This window comes from Pteropus alecto, unplaced genomic scaffold (assembly GCF_000325575.1).
Source record: "Pteropus alecto unplaced genomic scaffold, ASM32557v1 scaffold57, whole genome shotgun sequence".
Lineage (NCBI taxonomy): Eukaryota > Metazoa > Chordata > Mammalia > Chiroptera > Pteropodidae > Pteropus > Pteropus alecto.
The window spans coordinates 12,859,316-12,877,821 of NW_006442508.1; positions in this window are offsets into that span (position 1 = coordinate 12,859,316).

Here is an 18,506-nt window from a genome sequence, read left to right on the forward strand (position 1 = left end):
TGAGTCTTACTTAGCCTCTGTTATAGATTTAACCTACATAAGTAAGAAGTTTTGATAATGGGTGAAGAGAGACAGTATTATGAGAACAGGACTCTTTTTAACGTGGCTTTGAATGTGAATCTTGACCCAGACATATCTGTGCACCTCGGATTGAATTATATATCTCAATTCCAGAGTAAATTGTGAAATATGCTAATCTCAGGAAAAACTCTCTTACCTCCTGACAATTGGTAGTGCCTCATGCAGAAATCGATCCCCATTTTATAGTATGCACTGAGGAAAAAGAATACATACAATATATATGCTGCAATATATGGTCCAGATAAGTAGTTGCTCCTGTGAAAAAGCAGTTACTATGTGGCATGCTGAAGAAACAGTCTTTAAAGTAGATGGCTCACAAGAACCTTATGACATGCCTATGCTACTGCTGCTGCTTATGTCTCTGTCATAAGAAAGATCCTGATATTCAGGGTCATAGGGAAAAGACACTCTTGGAACACTCATAGCAGAGAAAATCTACCTCAAGCCTAGGTTCCTTCAATGCAACAAAGCAACTACAGCAATGAGAGAGATGCTTAACCCTGACAATATTAACTTGAGACCTTCTAGAGGAAGAAACATAAAAATGGACAGAATAACGAGGAACTCATTGAATTATATCCAGAAATAACAAACAAATAAAAGACATTTCAAACAAGTAAACAAAGGGAAAATCTAGATACAGCGAGGAAGAAACCCAAAACTGAAAAGCAGGTAACAATTTGACTCAATAAGAAATCCAAAATTTAATAAAAGAAATATGAACAACAAAAAGAAAAAAAGAAAAGTTATTGGCTTTTGCACTACAACATAGGTTCTATATTAATTTTAACATCTGCTAAAATGTACCAACTGGCAAATTTTCATGATTTTAATTGAACTGAGTTCATGTTAGTATTGTGCTTGGAAATCTCCCCAAATTTAAATAACGTAGCTTCTATGCACTTACTGAATATAAAATCGAGGACAAACAAGTATGTCTCACCTTAACCACTGGAAATATTGTCTTGCCTAAATTCCTCTTCATCTCATTGCCTTAAAATATTCCACAATGGTCATGATCACCCAGATCTAATGTTTAAAGAATTAAAATTAAGTCTTTTTAGTACTTAATATTAGTTTGACAAGACAAAATCCCATGGAACTTGGCTCTGTCTCCCCCTTTTACTTTTTACAAATAATTAAAGATGTTATGGAAAACCAATGCAAGTGTTTCTGGAATGTATTTCCTTCCTTACCTAGAAATGCCCAGACATAAGTGGTTAGGAAGATTAGACTGACATTCAGCTTCATAGCCATCGATATTTTTATCAGATTAGGAATATAATTTTGTGTTGAATTGATTTAACTAAATTTAAGTTTTGTGCATACACTGCCACTGATTTTCTAGACTCTAAATCATAATACAGTTGTTTAAATTAGAACAATTTAAACAAGTTTTGTTTAAGTATTATTTGATTAAGCTTCACTTTTATAGATTCACCTAAATATCTATTTAGTAGTCTGTGAATTATTATTCAAATAAATATACATAATCATATGTACATACACTCAATATAGATTATCTATATATACATATAAACACATTTATATACATATATATGACAATTTATAATGATGTTAAATTTCTTATAGTTAAGATAAACAACATGTGATACTTACTTTTCAGGCTATTATCTATTATTGGAAAACTAGGGGATGAATTTCCCTTTGCGGTCTCAAATCTGCCCCATGTCAATACTCACAGTTTCTGAATATCTGAATTCATCATTTTGCTTGGGGAAAAAAAAAAAAAGATGTATCATCTTCATCATGGCTATGAAGTTATATGTGTGAGATCATCTGCTCTTGCAAGGGAGACTCACGCTGGCAAGGCAGAGATTTGTGAAGTTTTCTAGAGTCTAATATCCTCTCTCACAATAGATATTATTAGCCATTAATTTTTATCATCATTTCGTGATAACATCTCTTGGCAGCTGCTTAAGATCTGATAAAATAACAGAAACTAAAACACCTTTGAAAGCACTCTGAATAAAAGAGAGAAAAATAAAATTGCTTATTCCTCTAATAATTTGTCCTAAACAAATGAGTAATTTCCCATTTTCCTTCAATGACCTCTAATATCAGCTATGGCTATCTGTGTGTCTGGCTGCTTGGAATCATTTATGTAGCCATGCCAAATCATAAACTATGCTCCATTTTTTAGTGATAGCCATAGTATTTACAGTTCATTATTTTAACATTTTTTAAACTACTCTAGAGTAACATTAAGATCAAGCTTATGAGATAGTATGCAGTATCACCCTCCTAGTTGATGCTACAGGGCACAGATTTCTCTCTCTCCCTGGATGCCCAGTGAGTTTCTCTCTTGTATTAGATTGTCTTTCCTTCAAAGGCATTATAGCATTTAGCAAAGGAATCTCTCTTGCTAATGGCCCAAAACATATATCTAGAGAAATTAGCAAATATTCTTAATTTCTTATTTATTTCATTTTCTCTAGCTTTCTTGTCTATCAATATGCACTATGGTTGACAGTACAAACATACAAATCAAGTTCTGGGAAAGGCTTTGGCTCTCCTATAATCCTTCAAGGCTAATAAACATTCTGAAGCATAAATGTGATCTAGCATTATAAACACATGGATACTCCAATGGAAATCTTTTTTTCCAGTGGAAATTAAAACATTGAATGGTGAATGGTAGTGTTCAGTGAAGAACCATTCTTGACTACAGCAGAGAAATAATTACAATCTGGCAATAGTAGTAACTGAATGTCTAATTTATTCATTCAGCAAACATTTATTTTTTTGAGAAGTTGCTATGTGTAAGATACTCTTCAAACTGTTAAGGATGCAATAATGAGAAAAATAGACAAAAATCCCTGACCACATACACCTAGCTAATGCTGCCCTATTAAGTTACTCCAACTCTTAGAAGTTTAGAACATAAAGATTTATCTTATACATGTTGAATCTTTATTATAGATTGACTGGGGCTGTGCTCTATACGTCTTCACTCTGCAGTCTAGACCGAAGGTGTAGCCACTATTATTTCTGCCTGTCATAGGAGAACTATTAAGGGTCTCATACGACTGAGCAAATACTTTGTAACAGAAGTGATATACCACACTAGTACTCACATCTTATTAGCCAGACCTAGACACGTAATCCTGCCGAAACATGAAGGAGCCAAGAAGAGTAATTCTCCCCTGCACCCAGAAGATAAAGAGCTAGATGAATTTATGAGCAGGTCAAAGTACTACAACATGGTCTTTTGCTTACAATAAGAAATGAAATAAACAGAATATATAAATGTAAAGATGTTATGGAGTAAAATAAAACAAGAAAGTTGAATAGAAAATTAGGTACAGGGGTGCAGTTTTAAATACTAAATCAGGGAAGGCCTATCTGAGATGTTTACATTAAATATAGTAACGAAGTAATTAGAGTGGGTATGACCGAGGGTCAACTGTGAGGAAGAGAATTCCAAACAGAGAGCAAAGAAAAGGTAAAAGGCTGAAGATAGAGATCTATTTTGTGTGCTCCTCAAACAGCAAGTGAGCTAAGAGTCATTGGAGGCGAACACCTTGAGGAGTGTGGAGAGAATGAAATTAAAGATGTAACTATGAACTAGACAATGTAAAGCCACATCAAAGGTTTGAGCAGAAAGTAAAATGATCTTTCCTACAGATCAGCAGTATCTTCCTGTTGCTTTGCTGGCGATAGACTACATGGGGTCTAAGGCAGAAATGCAATGACCAGTTAAGAACCATTCATCCAGGCAAATGACACAACAATTTCGAACCATGTTAATAGGAATGAAGCAAGCATGACAGCTGGATTCTGATTATGTTTGGAAGGTGAACCAATATAGTTTGCTGATGAAAAGCATGTGCGCAGAGAAAGAAAGTAAGAAATCAGAAATCAAGGTCTTATTCTGGGAAACAAAAAGGTCACTTTGTCTTAGAAGCTCTAACTTTAAATATAGTTTCTTGGTCTTCTATTACTACTATCCCCACTGTGCCACTAGTCTAAAAATAAAAAGCCAAAATGAGAAGCAACAAATATTTATTTAGGATCAAAAAGAATTGTAAATTTGGAAGCATAGATTCAGACAGAAACCCAAATGGTGTCCCAACTACATGTGAAAAGAAAGAGAATAATATATAAATGAAAAAAAAGAATTTTTATTGATGCTAACAAGCTGAGCTATTCTTTACCTACACCTAGCTGGTTTTTGATTCTATATTCAGAAAGAATGACTGTAATCTTCAGTCCTTGTCTGCTTTCCTTGTAGGGTTTGCAAACAGTTGTTTATAATACATTGTTGGTTTATACAAAGGTTATTTTGCCCAGTTCAAGCATTCCAAAGGTTAAAGGAGCAAGATGTGCAAGTTATTTCTTCTGTAATGGATGTTCTGTCTTCATTTTAAAATAGCTCTACTTAAAAAAATAAATAATAAAATAAAATAAATAAAATAAAATAAAATAAAATAATAAAATAAAATAAAATAAAATAAAATAAAATGATAAAATAAAATGGCTCTACTTAGGTCAACTTGTCACACACTCTTGTCCATGTCATCACCATCTTTCCAGATCCATTGGGACTCTTTCCACTCTTCCACTAATAAGTCAATTTTGCATGTAGTAGCTCAAGTGATCTTTCTGAAAACAAAACATTTTCCATGACAGAGGCTAGATTTCAAAGTAATTTGTTTTGAATTTCAAAGGCCTCATTTATAATCAATCTCCTCCTTTGCTCACTCAGCTTCAGCCAGCCAGCATTTTTGCTTTTTGAACATAACAAATAGTTCTTTCAATTCTTTCTCCTCCTATTTTCTCTGCCTGAAACAATCCTTTGTCCAAATATTTCTGAAGTTCCTCACTCACCTTATTTAAATTTATTCTCAAAAGTCATCTCTCTGCAAGTCATTTATGAGCATTCCATCTATATGCTTTTCCCTCACCCACATCATGCCACTTTTTCACTTTACTCCTCTTCATTTTCCTTGCAGTACTTTTGACTGACTTCATGAAATATATTTATTCAAATACACATTTAGTTTTGAATTTCTTCCCCCACTAATGTTAAGAATTTATAAGGGCAGAGAATTATTTCACTTGCTCATATTTCTATCTCCAGCACCTGAATTAGTGCCTGGCATCGAGCAGGCACTCAAGATATACTGGTGTTGAGTGAAAGAATAAGTAAATAGATAAAACACAGGTGGGTGAAATTAGAATCTTCTACTGTGCTCCACTTTTTAAAGTTTAAGTTAAGTAGTAATCTGGTGAACTGCCAGAAACTAGAGATGTCATAATTTAGCCAACACCATGAATAAAAGGGGGAAAAGATTCAATTACTGATACTGTTACTATCTTGACAAAAGCAATTGAGTTCCACTGACATTCTGAAACAATTTATAGAGTTCAAATATTGTTGTCTAGAAAATAGAATAAGGGTAAAGATAAATCTACAGCATAAGGCTTAAAGAATGTTTATCTGTTTTCTGTATGAAAATATGTGCTTGGGCCATGATGTTGATTTCTAAGAATGAGCATGGAAAGTAAAAATTCTTCCCGAACATAATCCTAAGAGAAAATTTAATAAACGGTTTGGGAAGGAAAATTGAAACACAGAGGCTCACTAATTGCAAACAGTACTTAAAGTAGTATTTAAATCAAGGAATGACACTTTATTTTAATCTAAACCTGTTCGTTGAGTCAGAGTACTGAACATGATGTCCTGGTTTGCCAAAAATTTCCTCAAGGGCTCTAGCAGTTGCAACCTTATCAGATATGTAAGTATAGCCAGATAATTAAAACTATGGAGCTTGGGTGATTTGATTTTTTGTCCTATGCTATAGAGAGAGTCAAATTTTTAAATGATTTTTTAAAAGTATACCTATAACTAAAGTGTTTTATCATATGATGAGGAAGGCTCCTAATATTCAAATGTATTTATATTTTTATAAGTGCATTCCAAATTTTAATAAATTAGCTGAATGTAAAGTCAAAAAAGGCCAGAGTAATAATTAGAACATTTTGGAAACAACTATCTTAATATCGAACGGGAAATAATTCTAGCTAACAATTAAGAATAAATAACATAGATGATCGCAAATTTGACGTGATTTACTTTAAAAATTGATCATGGACCAGTGACTACCGAAATCAGAGCCTCATGAGTCATGTTTAAGTTGGCTTAAAAATTTTATTACTAAGTATGATATTAAAATTTAATTTAGAAAATAAAAACTTATTTACCTCCATTTTAATGACGGGATCACAAGAAGTCGAAGCAAGAGCAAACAGTAGAACAAAAAATGCATTTCTAGTTTGTGATTTGATATACTTTAAATGGATACTGTCTAGAAAGACAGGGCTCAATTTTAACCTATTTTGTATATAAATGGTTGGGTTTGACTCCTTCAGTACTCAGTGTCCTAGGATTTGTCACCCAATTAACTGGACCGAAAATATCTAATAGAGAGACTTACTATCTAATAGAGAGGCTAATAGAGAGACTTAAGCATTAAAAAGTTATGAGCAAAGTGGTGGCTATTTTTCTCATATTCAAATAGTAATGCATACCTGTAGTGACTGTGGAACTAAATGCATAGGTATGTTGAATGCCTGAGGAAGTTATATATTCTCTGCTCATGATATCATTACCTAAAGCTCTATATCTAATCTATATCTAGTCTATCTATATCTGTATACCTATATTACCTATATCTCTATATCTAATCTATAATCTATCTATGCTTACTATATGTTAATTTCTGAGATACTTTATATTCTCAATTCCTGATTCCAGAGAGATCAAATATGTTGCTCAAAAACACCAATTTGATGATTGTAATCTTGTCTGGAACCACATTTGTCTGATTAAAATATCTGTTATCTTCCCATTGTACAACACAGCCTCTCAAAGCAAAGATTTAAGTAAATTTAACATTTGGGAGATAACCTGCCTATAGAAACTTTTTTCTTTCTGGTTGCTACCCACGATTCCTCTGTCACTCCCCAACAACAAAAACAAAAAAATCCACAAAATACACATATGAAATTTCATTTTTCATTAATGTTTTTATTAGATACTAAGAGTTAAATATTTAAAATGTTATATCTCATGAGAGTTTTAGGTACTCTGTAGATATACACTCTTTAATTATCAGTATTAATTTCATTTACATTCATGAATCCTAAGAACTTTTAAATCCACATTTTATGGGTACTCTTTATATTTGTGCCATGTTATTACTAAACAACCCTGTAGAAAATGTTAGGTCTAATGTTTATATTCAGTTGAGCTCATGATTGATTGCATTTTGTTCAATAAAAATAGACAATACCTAAACATATTTGTGTTTCTTGCTTGTCCCTTGACATTGGAATTAGCCTCAGTCACTTGGCATGTGTCTCCTTTCAAAATTGAGGGCAGCATTTCAATTGCTATTTATTTGTGCCAATTTCTAGCTAAACTATTTAATTCACATGGACCTGAAGAAATAGTAGCTGTGGGGTTTGTTTGTTCTTGTTCCTGTAAATCACAGGACAGGACAGGTTTTAGGGCACTGTTTGAATCAATCCCTTGGGGCTCCCTTAACAAATGGGTGTCACTCACAAATGCTGGAAATGATGACTTCCTGATTTCAATTGCACTTTCAGAGGGCTAGAAAAGTGACCTATGGCTTTTCTTGCATCAGTACCAGAAAAATAGGAAATAGTAATTATAGTGTAATAAAGCACACAAAGACTTTATTTAAATGGCAGAATTTGCATTTAAATGGAAATTTCAAAATGAAAACATGTAAAAGCTTGATAGGTACAATATTTAGTATACAGCTCATGCCAGTAGTTAGAAGCATGCTTAATCACATGCCATGAGTGGATGTGCAGAGGTGGGATTTTGTGCATGTTCAAAGGGCAGGGGCAGAAGATTTGAGTGAGACTGAAAAGGAAAAAGTAAAATTAGCCATAAATATGACACATTTCATCAAGTTGTATTAATAAGCATATATATATTTTTTAAAGAATAGAGAATGAATTCTCTGGGGGCACTCCAATTTTATGACCTATAATTAATGAAAATGAGTGATTAACACTTAGGGACTGTAATGGAATTTAACTCTGTGAACTGTTCATAGTAACTCTGCTTTCATCTGTTCATTAAAAGTGTTTATTTACATATCAAATAGGAAATTAAGGTATTCATAAGTTTAAATACATTTGACAATCAGAAGATGTTTTAAAATTGACATGAAAATCTATCATGAAAGTGATTTCCTTTCTTTTTAATAAAGAAGATGCTCATGAAGATAGCTTTTCCAGTTGTAAGAAGGCAAATGAACTCACTTCAATGTAATGCAGCAAATAATGCGGAAAAGGAAAAATGATGTTTAAAAATCATATGTTAATTCGAATGTTCTTTCTTCACTTAGGTAGCAATTTTATTAAATAACTCAACCAATATACCCCACTTGAAAAAAATTAGAAAATGTAATTTTTCAAAGATTTCTAATTTATAAAATATTCTGTCAGAATAATGGTTACTGTTTAATTATTTAATGAATAGCAATAGGTCAATTAATTTTCTAATAACAAGATGAGGTAAAATGTATACTTTTGTGTTTTAAATCTTGTCATATTAAAATCTTACCCTTTGTCAGCTGAGCAAATAAAATATACTAGACAGCTTTTTTCTTAGATTTGTACGTATTTAAAAACAGACATCAATTATTTTAAAAAGTTTGAGATAATCTATGTGAAAATAATTTCTAAAATGTAGAGTATTTTCACTGAAGGCAATTAAATCAGTACAGTATTTCATATACATTAGTGTTTCTAACCCTTTTCTGTTCTGCTCTTTGTATTTAATAATGAAAGCACAAATGCCAGTGTTACTACAGACAGACTTATCTTATTATTTGGCTTTTCTTTAGCATGTCTATTTCCAGTGTTTTGAGCTGTTGGCAAGAAAAGAGGGCAAACATAAAGACAAATTTCTGCTGTCTAAATGAGCTTGTGGACTTATACTTTTAATAATTACGTAAGTTATAAAATAGAAAAGGCCGTTCTTGTAATCCAGTAGATTCAGGTTTAGAGGGTACAGAATTACAGAGTAGAAGCTTTTGTAAATACAAGTGTCCACATAAAAAGTAACAAGGATTCTGATGAGTTTTAGTTAGATACAAAATTTCTTGGACGATGCTAGTTTTCTCACAAAGGGATAATCACATTGTTTTTCATAGGATTTAAACTCCATTTTTGAGAGTTTTACAGGTTCTCGAATAACTGGAGATAAAGCTCCCAAGCTTCAATGACTTTCATTGATCTTACGCATGTTCCCTGCTAACTGCAATTACGTCTTCTAATTTTCATTTCATTCGTTAACTCCCAAATTTGGCTTAGCATGGTTCTCTTCCTCTGATAATGCTGGAAGTTAATGAAAAATAAAGAGGGGAGGGCTCTGAAACTTTCATTTATGTATTTACACATTCAACAATTATTGATTGAACTCTTACTATACTCCAGGCGCTATTTTAGATACTGGACATATAGAAGTATATACAATAATAAAATCTTTGCTTTCAAATTATGTTATATAATGTTAGATAACCAAAGCCAGTTAAACACATATTGAGACAAAAAAAGATGATACACTGTGACAGAGATGCAAAATAAAGTTTCAGGGAACCTGAGTAAATTTAAAGTTAATTATGCTGGAGAACTCCTGGGCAACATTGTGTGGTTGGTATTTATTAAGTATCCAGAGTTTATTCTTTTTCTTGATATTTTAGGTAGTACTACTACCAGAAGTCGAGCTTCATTTTTTTATTAGTATTTCTCAATTTACTTTGAATAGAATCTTTTTTTCTTTTGCATCTCTCCATTTGTATTGTACCTGGGTATTTTGGGTTCCTTGAGGCATATTGAAGTATCCCACCCAATAATTGCATAAATATACATTTCGTTTTGTCCCGTTGCCTGAAACCTCTGGTGGTTAGGATGGACAATAATGAATTAGTTTTACCAAAATAAACAGATCCTGTTATGTTAGCTGGCAAATGTATTATACTCTTGAAGAATGTAATACATTAACTAAAATGCCAGGTCCAAAGAGAGAACCAAAGATGTATACCTGGAAAGAGATATCTGTGTAAAGTATGTCAACTTTAATGAGTTATTTGGATTTAACTCTCCATCACATTTCTACCTTGTTACCCCATACCAACACTTGCCTTGATATGTGCCTTATTACCTGTAAGTGTTGTAATTATTTTCCTAAGTTTCTAAGTCCTGGCCCTGATCACTAGTTTAGTAGTTGGGGTTATACAAACTGTTGATTCATCATACTAATCCATTATCTGTCTACCTGATCTCTGAAAATTTATCGAGTCATATTTATTTAATAAATATTATTGACATGCAAACTATATGCCAGGTCATATTCTTGATTCAGTAATGCCATATTCTATTTGTCTTCTGTAACAATAATAATACCTATTGTTGTTCTTCACTAAAATAATCTGTTAAAAATACTACAAGGAAAATTCTTTATCCATTAAATATTCAACCATTAAGTATATGTAATTTTGAATACCCTCTATAAGCCAGTTGCCATTCCAGCATTTGAGGATATGAGAATGAATACGTTAATCCATTCTGTCATCCATTCATTTGTGATCCAGATTTTAACATGCTCTTTGTATCATTTTAGGAAGTTTGGCTTTTAGTCTACAGATAATGAGAACTTATTGAAGGTTATTCGGCATGATGAGAAATACATTTTTACTTTGTGTGTCAGAAAAAAATATTACTGTATAATGAGGTTCAGAATAAATTGGAATTAATGAAGATTATATCCAGGGAGAGGAGTTAGTAGCCATGACAAAGATACAGGAAGAGATTAGGGTGCTATGAGCTAAGATGATGGCAGCTGGGTAACAGAAGTGAGTGAATTTGAAAGATCTTAAAGAAATAAACATGGTTTTATTTTATTTTTTTCCATTTAACTTTCTAGATTAAACACAATTCTGTCCATCTGTGCATATCTATATTAAATGTATAAACGAACTCTAATTATTTGAGAAAGTTAATTGATTCTTTCATTGTTACATAGAATCTAATACAATGAAGCAAAGGGAAGCAGTTAAAGGAAAGCTTTATGATCAAAATATTTATGGTAGTGCTCTTAGGTACATTATTTCAAAGCTTCCTATATATTAAGCATTGTTCAAAGTTTTATTAATATGTTTTTTTTCTATATTATCTGGGAAATTGTTTTTTTCTATTGTAGATTAGAATTATCACTTCCTCATCAAGGCCCCTATCAAGTTCGCCAGAGAAGGTTAGGCACCTTGATATATATTCCAGTGGCGTCTGACATAATCTTATGTTAACATTTTATACCTTATGAATAAGTTGTCTAATACCTTTCTTCCTCACTGAAAACAAAACATGTGAATTCAAAAACTGTCTGTTCAAACATATTTGTATCTCCAGCATCTCCTAAATTCCTGGCAAAGTAAATACTCAAAATGTATTTATGGAATAAGTGGATGAATAAATAGACAGTATTGTACACATAATTTTCTATATAATATTAAATTTTTATTAAATTCAAAGATAATTTGGGTTGATTTTAATGATTTAAAATCAATTAATACAGTGCTCCAAGTATGAGTGAGAGATATATAGAGGACTGACTGGGTTATCTGGTATTATATAATAAAAAATATTCAGTGGAGTCAACAATTCTTAGGATCCTAATGTGGTTTATCTTCATTCTCATAGGACTCAGAACTGAAATCAATAGATGGTGATAACTTGGAGCAAGTATTAATAAAAATAAAATAAAATAAAATTTTGTCAAAACAAATAAATGTTAGTTCTTTTCCCACATTAATATTAATTCCTTCACTAGGGTTCTTATTCCATATTATGAAACATTATGCAGATAGTATGCTGGATAGGTGTAGATTAGAAGGAAGACAGGTAGAAAAGGAAAATGTTGAAAATATTTTTAAATGTGTTTAAATGTTATCATTTTTCGGAGAAAAAAATAAATAAATTCAAAGCATAAATAACACTGGTGTTAAAGTTTTTCATACTTATAAATTCTAAATATCTTGAGAAAAACATGTATATTAACATGTAATTAAACTCCCTTCTTTGCCTTTATATCAATAACATTTAATGTATATATAATAACACTCATTTTTATAAAACAAATCTCATTTGTTAGTTAAAAATTGATTACATAATTTTTAAAAATTTTAAATCATTTAAAAACAAGATTTTGATGAGGTTTTTTTTTACCATTTATGCAGAAATGGTAGCTATATAAAGGTGTGCTTCTCAGTAAACTATACTTTCAATTTCACATTTCTATATGGTTGTATAGTTAAAGGAATATAAAATCAAAGAGGTAGCTATTTCAGATTTTTAAAAAATATCTTCCATCTCAGCTCTTTTCTCTACCTTCTCAGTGATTAACATTTTAGTTTCATAAACCACTGATCTTGTTCAATCCATAACTGCATTTGTTAATTGACTAGTGTATTTTTCTTTGTTAAGGTAATATACTTATTCTTATATGTATTATGTTTAAATTCTGCCTTAACTTCCATAGCCTTTGGTAGTTTCCTCATATCTATAGGCTGATCACTACTTGCTTGAATACACCAAGAGTGTTGATATATTTTTAAAAGAATGAAATATGAAATTATGTATTTTATATAAATTTTCAAATAAAGTAATATTTTTCATGGCTATACTAATAATACACTATAAATTGAGCTCATAATGGAATATAGGGGAATTTCATATCTAATCAAGATGGAATAATTGACACTGGGTTAATACTCTTGCCTGAAACAACAAGGAAAAAAATCGGAAAAAAAAAAATGTTCTTGAGACGTTGGAATCAGGCAATGAAGGACTGATACTTGGGATATGGAAAACAAATAAGGTGAGTCTGATAATTTCTATAGCCTACTGTTTTCAAGCTATGCTGCAGAGGGGAGAAACCCAAATGTAATCTGAGAGTCTCCCTAACAAGAGATGAAGCTGGGAGTCTGGAGAGGTCAATGAAGCTACAAATAGCAGGCCCAAATATCAGAGAAAAGAGAATTACTCAGAGAGGTAGATCTGGAGAACTTCAGAGGATATTCTTTGAGTAACTATCTGAATGCCGATCAGCCCTTGGATGTAAAGAAACTATTCAAAATTTGATGAAAACCCACCCAAGAAGATTAGCGGGAACAAAATCTGAAGGTACCATGAATTGGGAATATTTTCTGTTCCCACCAGGCAGAAGCCAAGCCCTTAAAATTTATAGAGGACTAAGTGTTTTACTCAGAGGGTCTTGCCTTGAGAGTAGAAGAAAATTAGACATTGAGTAAATCCTGCTCTTGTCCCATCTAATAAAGGAAAAAAACAACAAAAAAAAAACACTACAAGTTACAAAAGAATCAAACTCTTTCTGAGTAACAAATGCATTCCAGAACAAAGCTGAAGAACTTTGATATGAGTACAAAAATAACCAGAAACAGACAAGGTAAACCTCACAATGTTTGTTATCCAACTAATAATAGCCAGAAAAATACAACTCGTTACGAAGATAAAATCAATTAATCAGCACTCACACAAACGACAGACATAATAAAATTATCATAAAAGAAGATTTAAACACAAATACAACTGTTTACCATCGATTCAAAAAGCTAGAGGGAAAATTTAGCACATAAATTAGAGACACAGAAAATATAAAAAAATACCCAAATCAAACTTATAAAGATGAAAATCACAAAGACTCAGATGAAAACTATAGTAGATGGGATTAATAGATAATTAGTTAATTAAGTAGAAAAAATTAGTGAATATGAATAAAAGGAAATAAAAAGTATCCAAAATGAAAGAAAAGAATGATTAGAAAACAAAGAAGAAAAGTATAGATCATTGGTGACATGTGAAACATGTATATTAGCGTCCTAACATATTTCTAGTTAGATTTCTTCAAAAAAGGTTGAGGGCAGAAAAAATATTTGAAGTAATAATAACCAAAATTCTTCCAAAATTGAAGATAATTACACAACACACAAATTAAAGGACACTATAACAAACACTAATCACAAGAAACACAAAGAAAACACCAAACTTCTATCAAATTGCTGAATATCTGTGCTAAAGAGAAAAATCTCAAAAGCAACAAGAAGATGGACAAAAGATTCATTATGTACAAAGAAACAAATATAAAAATTGTGACAGACTTATCCTTGAAAATAACGCAAACCAAGAGACAGTGAGGAGCATTTTTACAGTAAAGAAAGGAGGTTTTTTTAAAAAAAATTTGTCAGTCTACATTCTATGCCCAAGGAAAATAGCTTTTAAGAATGAGAGGGCAATACAAACTATTTAAGACATTACAACAGGAGAAAGAATTGAAAGAATCTCTTACTAGCAGACATGCACTGCAAGAGATAATAAAGTCCTTTAAGTAGAAGAAAAATAATATTTAATGGAAACCTAGATCTAACCAAAGGAATGAAGAGATCCAGAAATAGTGATGATATGTGTATGTATGAGACATTTTAAAAATTAAATCTCTTTAAAAGTTAATTTATTGTTTAAAGTAAAAATCATTATGCTTTGTGAGGCTTCTGTAAAGATACAGAGAGTAAATAGTTTAAGCTTTGAGAAACACATTTGGTCTCTAATGAGTATTCTTAGGTTTTATTTTGTTTGATTTTGTTGACAACCTTTTAAAATAGCAAAAACATTTTGTTGGTGGTGTTGTTGTTGTTCTGAGACTATATAAAAACAGACCATGGGTCAGAGTTGGAGGGAAAAAAAAAAAAGGAAGACGTATACAAAAAACAGATGAGACATAAAGAAAACAAACAGCAAGATAACTTATGTAAAATAAACTATAATAATATTTAAATGTTCTACACCCAGGGATTGTCAGATTCATTAACAAATATGGATAACATTATATGTTGCCTACTCATTTTATATATACAGACAAAATTGTTAAACTAACCAAAAAAATATACCACACTAACACTAATTGAACAAAAACAGGGATGATTAATTGATTTTAAGGGAAGAATATTACTTTGAGGGAAGAATATTACAAGGGTTAAAAAGAATTATTTCCTAATAATAATGGAGTTAATTCATCAAAAAGATCTAACAATTTTAAAAATATATGCATTTATTATAATCATATAATGTAATTATATGATTATAATTATATAATATTGTTATATAATTATAGAATAATTATATTATTATATAATCTAATATATAATATAATTAATATAATATAATATAATACAATGAATATAATCACAGTTATAGTTAGAATAAGTAGATAATTTTAGTGGAGTGTCTAGAATTAGGTAGATATGTATTCTATTTAAAATATGTTGAATTTGAGTAAATAATGGGCCATTATTTGCCATTTTGTTGACTTATTTTCCTTCTGCAGAAAGAGAAAAAGTGGGGAAAGAAGTTAATTTAAACACAAACTTTTAAGGTTACTCATATCTGCATCTTTCTTAAGGACAGCAAAACACCAGCCTTTTCTATACTAAATCACTTTATTACTCTACTTACTGGATCTCAAAATGGATCAGTGACACTCCAGTCTTTTGCATAGGTGTGACAGATGACGTTATATAATGCTATGCAATGCACAGGGAAATAATTTATTAAACAAAATATAGAGTACAATGTTCATAGTCTTGGGGATGCTGCATATACTTAGAGCTCTGTAGGAAGAAAAAATTTTGATACAGTGAAAGAGAGGAGTAATAGTTATAAAAAGAGAATGAGTTAAACGATGACATAGACTTAAATATTGGGAATATACATTATCAAGATAAACTATTGCTTAAGCCAATTCTTACGAATGGGTAAAATATGAGAACAAAACACAAGCAAAAACAAAACTCAAAAATTTTCATTTGATTTTTGGGAAATAATTGATGAGCTTGAAGAAAGTAACTTTATTAAATTGTTAAGATTGAAAACAGGATTATTAAGAAGTAAAAAGAAAATTAGATATTGACCTTAATATTCATTATTTACATTCAAAGCAATGAGATGGTGGTAGGATGAAGTATAGCCAATGGGAAGTTTTGTTATGTTTTTGATAAACGAAGAATTCTAACAAAACATATCATGTGAGAAAATGGGGCCTACTTGAATAAAGAGGCTGAAAATACAAGTGACAAAAGAGATTACATACTGGATTATAGGTATTTGCAAAAATCACATTCCTCTAACCAAAAATATTAGCTTTTCCTTCTGCCATGAATCCATTCCGCACCTTCCATTATAATTAAATCAGTTATTTATTGAATGACTGATATGCAATGTCCTATAATCCAGTATGTTTTGGAGTTCTGTAATTTACATAGTAATATAGTAATATTATCAAATTTAAAAGGGTTAATATAATTTTGAGAAATATTATTAATTACTCTAAATTGTTCTAAAAAATCATGCCTTTTTGTTTCTAGTCTATTTACTTTATCTCCATTAATAATTGATCATCATTATCCATGCTTGAAAATGTTACATTAATTTAACAATTTTTTTTGGCAATCCATAATTAAATATAATTACAGCTACCATTTAGTGAGTGCCTACTATTTTCTAGGCAAATGTCAACTAATTGAATCATCTCAATAACTACATTAAACAGGCTTATTCTCATTTATATTTGAGAAAACTGATGCACAGAAAGGTTGTTATATTCCCAAGGCAACATGTTATTGAAAAGTGAAGTTGGGATGGGAACGCAATCTGGTTTCTAGAGTCCTCATTCTTATTTGCTATAATGTGCTGCCTATTATTAGGGCTCAATTTACGCATATTCCTGTTATTGCCAAGAGAGAGTTTTGGAGTAGTATTTCCGTTCTTTTATTGTCTTCTATGAACTTTAAACAGAGAATTTAAAAAGAACATAACTAAAAGAAATGCAAAGTGTTTGTATGTGTGAGAGAGTGTTGCTTTTGCTCCTCTTTGCTCCTCCAATGAACCTCATTCAAGCATTAATTCCAGAAATAAAAATTGTATTGCACTTTAATATTCTCATGTAACTGGACTATGAGCTATTTGAAATAGTTAAGATATTGTAAGAGAGACTTATAAAGGACACGCCAGTCAGTTCTTGACATATATATTAGGAACATGAGTACAACAATGTCTCGGGGGTAACTGAAAGGTTAATAGATTTGAGATTTGTGTAGACATGACTGATTTTCCTCCTGCAGGAATAACAGTGAGGTGTGGGGAGAAGCTGATTTGGACAAAGACCTTTAAGGTCATTCACATCTTCATCTTCCTTTCTTAAGGACAGCAAAGCACCGATCTCTTCTACACTAAATCACTGTAATCTCTTAGAGGAATTCAAAGCTTGTAAAGAGAAAACATTGTTCATCAAAGAAGCTAAGAAGTTAGGCAAAATTGTGTTAGAAGAGCAAAAGCCAACACTGTGAATCAGGCAAGTTCAAGTAGCGTTTCTGTTGTTAAGGCAGTGTCTTCCTCATAGAAAACCTTAATATTTGAGGGTACAACTTTGGCCTTTGAATATCATATACGAATGATTTTTGAAGCAAATTTCTGACATCATCCCCCTATAAAATGTAGTTAAAATTTAGTTTTAAATAGTATCAAGATAATACCTTAAATCACTTTGCTACTGAAGGAAGTTACTTTTTTCCCCCCCTTTATATACTAAAAAAACAATGTGGTATTTTTTGTTTATTTGTTTGTTCATTGTTTTTAAAGATTTGCTTTAAGAAATTTTTGTTCTGCCTTTTGTTCTGCCTATTAAGATGTAGCTGTTACCTCATGGTGTTACATGTCCTTACAGGGAATAGTGACCACAGCTATCAGATCTAAACAAGCCAGATTTCAGACCATGAATTCAGCATAACATAAAAAAAAAAAAAAAAAAAAAAAGTTTTAGGATTATATACATAATATAAAGTTTGAGAAGTTAATATGTTCTACTACTTCATAATTTTATGGGTGATTTTATTGCCTTTCAAAAGAAACAATGAAAAGTGAGGCTCTAAAATTAAAATAGGCAAGTGACTGGAAAGTCGATGACATATTGGGTATGTAGGACTCTTAACTGTAGATATAAATATATCACGTTTTGGTTAAACCATTATTATTATTATTATTATTATTATTATTATTATTATTATTACTACTACTACTACTACTATTGTAACTTCAACCACAGTATATTTTGATTGCATTTTTCCCGATATTTCTTTGTATCTTTTTCTAGTGTTCATTAAAGCTTAATTTATTATTATTTAGATTTGGATATGTTTCTCCCAACTCTCCAATAGAGTCATAAATTTTTTCTCAAAATGGTCATCAAAAGTATCAATTTGACTGTTTTTTGTTTTTGGTTGTTTCCTGGTAAT